We start from the raw sequence: 3,480 nt of genomic DNA, 5'->3' as shown, positions 1-3,480 counted from the left end.
TTTTTTTTTTTATGCCATAGTCTCCTCTATTGAAGTAATAGAAATGGGACCCCCCCCTCACCAAGACCACCTCAGCCTAGCAAGCAGAGCTATACGCTCTGACCTGAGTGCATATATTAGGTAAAGTGTTCTTTCGGACAGTTGATATGTGTTTGAGGTTGTACACAATTTTGGACTGCTACAGAAACAGAAGGCATCTTTAACATAAGCTGGGACTGAAATTAAAAATAGCCAGCTCATTAAAGAACTATTGGATGCATTATTATTACCAAAAGGCCTGACCATTACTAAAATACAAGCCCAGCAAAAGGAGCTTACTTCTGTAGAAATTAAAGGAAGTCGTGTTGTAGATCGTAAGACAAAAAAAGGCAGCTACCCAAATTCGTGCAAATAAAATCATGTTGTCAGAAATAACTGAATCATAACTTAATGAAATTCTCTCAATTTTCTAAGGATGATTTAATAACAGAACAAGAAAATGCAGAACCTTGGGAAAAAATATTTATGGGCCAAAAGAAGGATGCACAATAGACCCAACATCTGGGTTATGGGTTGGCCCAAATAAAAGAGTTTTCCTTCCCTCGTCTTTACACTATCCAATGCTTCATCTATTACATGAAGCTAGTCATTATGCTGGAAACCCTGGTGGCATAATGGCTAAGTGCTACGGCTGCTAACTGAAAGTTCAGCAGTTCGAATCCACCAGGCGCTCCTTGGAAACTCTATGGAGCAGTTCTACTCTATGCTATAGGGTCGCTATGAGTCGGAATCGACTTGACAGTAACGGGCTTGGTTTTACGGGTTTAGTCATTATGCCATAGATAAAATGACACAAATCATGCAAAACTATTGGTGGGGTAAATTTCAGTAAGCTGCTACAGATTTTTACAAGGCTTGCCCCACCTGTCCCTTGTTTAACCCTTGAAAACACTTAAATCCTCCCCCTAGGTATCTTCCACAGCCTTCAGGGCTTATGTCAATATGGCAAATGGATTTCATTCAATTGCCCCTTTCTCAAGGTTATCAGTTTGCTTTAATAATGATCTGTATGTTTTCTCACTGGGTAGAAGCTTTTCCCTGCAGAAAAGCAACTGCCCTTTCCGTGTTGGGGTTTTCCTTCAGAATCACATAATGATCCAGGGATATATTTCACTGGGCAAATAATTCATGGATTATGCCAAGTCTTTCTGGTTCATCAGCGATTATATTGCCCTTACCATCTTCAATCTTCTGGGTTGGTAGAAAGAACAAACGGAATTATTAAGACTCAGGTAGCTAAACTTTGTAGTTCTTTTGAAGTGCCTTGGACTAAAGCCTTTCCTTTAGTTTTACTGAAACTAAGGTCAACTCCCTTTGGAAAACATGAGCTCACATCCTATGAAATTGTTACTGGAAGACCCATGATTTTACGTCACGTTAAATTTATAGATCCAAATACAGCTCGATTAGATCTTAAATATTGTAAATCATTCATGCACTACTCTCAGGTTTATTCTTCACAAGTGGAGGCAACCTTCTAGACAAAAGTCTGCTTTAAGCTCCTAGGACCCTAAGGACCTGCTGCCTGGAGAATATAGCTATTAAAAAAGACATTAATCCAAAAACAGCTGAGAATCTCCCTGGAAGAGACCCTTTCATGTCCTACTTACTAATCCTTTTGCAACCAAGCTAGAAGGATAAAACCTTGGATAAATTTAACCCAATTAAAGAGAGCCTCACCATCCTCTTGGGGAAGCAGCCCAGCTGGGGATTTAAAACTGACGATTCGAATGAAAAATGACTAAAATGCATCCTTTCTATATGCCTATTCTCCTAATTCTACCATTAAAATTCTACCATTAGGTGTCTTCATTTCCATTCGTTCTACAAATGGCTTTTTAACCTGGGCTGATACTTATGCTTGTCATTTTAAACCTGGCTATTTCTAGCCAGCCAGGATTTCCTTGGTGGGTGTCCTCCCTGCAAGGGGCAGACTGGACAGCTCTTGATTGATTAATTCAGGAATTTAGGAGAGAACAAGAGTCCCATTCGGTTCGCCCATCGACCCCGCCGCAGGTCCCAGCAGCCCAGGCTGCAGGCGGAGCGGCAGCGGCCAGGCAGCCCAGCTTTGAGAAGGTTCTCTATGTGCCCCGGCCCGCAGACACCCGGCACGCGCCCTCCCCGTTGCCGGGATGCCCAAGAGGGAGATCAGCTCTGCCAAAGGGGCGGTGAAGGAGGAGCCCAAAAGGAGATCGGAGAGGTTTTTAGCTAAACCTGCTCCTGCAGAAGTTGAAACGAAGCCAAAAAAAGGCAGCAGGAAAAGATCAATCTTCAGATAAAACAGTGCAACCAAAAGGGCAAAGGCGAGCAAAGTGAAAACAGACTGAAGTGGTTAGCCAAGAATCTAAAGAAGATTTACCTGCGGAAAATGGACAAGCCCAAAACCAGGAGAGCCCAGCCTTTGATGAAGCAGGAGTGAAAGAAGCCAAGTCTGACTCATGTTTGTCTACCATGCTATATCAGTGGTCCTGTATCTCCCTTCTTGTACAATCCAGAGGAATGTTTTTATCAACTATTTTGTAAATGCAAGTTTTTTAGGAGCTCTAGAAACGTTTTTAAGAAGGAAACCCCCTTCATCCCATTTTTTAAAGTGTAAATCCTTTTTTTTTTTTTTAAGAGGTGAAATCATTTGCTAGTTGTTTTTTGGTACAACCAGAAAATAGTGGGATATTGAATTGCAGAAAACTTTGATGGTATTGGGTGTTATCTTAGTTACCTAGAGCTGCTACAACAGAAATACCATAAGTGGATGGCTTTAACAAACAGGTTTATTCTCTCACAGTCTAGTAGGCTAGAAGTCCAAATTCAGGGCATCAGCTCCAGGAAAAGGCTTTCTCTGTCAGCTCTGGAGGAAGGTCCTTGTCGCCAGTCTTCTCCTGGACTAGGAGCTTCTCAGCACAGGGACCCTGGGTCCAAAGGACATGCTATGCTCCCAGTGCTTCTTTCTTGGTGGTATGACGTCCCCCCATCTTTCTGCTAGCTTCTCTCTTTTATATCTCAAAAGAGATTGGCTTAAATTGTAGATAAATCTTGTAGGTTAAGTCTACAAACTGTCGCTAATCCCATCTCATTAACATCAAAGAGGTAGGATTTACAACACATTGGAAAATCACTTCAGATGACAAAATGGTGGACAATCACACAATACTGGGAATCAAGACCTAGCCAAGTTCACAGATATTTTTGGGGACACAATTCAATCAGGTGTAACATAACATTCTATAAGTGGGGGGGGGCAGTTTTTATATCCCACAATACGAAGCATACTTAATGGACATTTGGAGTCGAAGCCATGCATTTGTATGTCTTGAACATGCTGTTTTTTAGTAGAATTGTTTCTTAAAGAAAACCACTCCCTCAGCATGGCTCTCCCTGTCAGAACTGTATGCATTCTGTAGCATCTTTGGTTGCGGTGGTTTAGCTTTCCTAATAATTTTGTTA

At 41.6% G+C, this 3,480-nt stretch overlaps 1 pseudogene; it reads left to right on the top strand.

Moving 5' to 3' along the window:
• The first annotated feature begins 1,272 nt into the window (after nt 1–1,272).
• Nucleotides 1,273–2,714, top strand: LOC126087253 (non-histone chromosomal protein HMG-14-like; annotated as a pseudogene).
• Nucleotides 2,715–3,480: the final 766 nt, after the last annotated feature.

The sequence above is a fragment of the Elephas maximus genome, chromosome 12 (genome assembly GCF_024166365.1).
Source record: "Elephas maximus indicus isolate mEleMax1 chromosome 12, mEleMax1 primary haplotype, whole genome shotgun sequence".
NCBI lineage: Eukaryota > Metazoa > Chordata > Mammalia > Proboscidea > Elephantidae > Elephas > Elephas maximus.
This window is presented reverse-complemented; position numbering and strand designations above follow the sequence as displayed.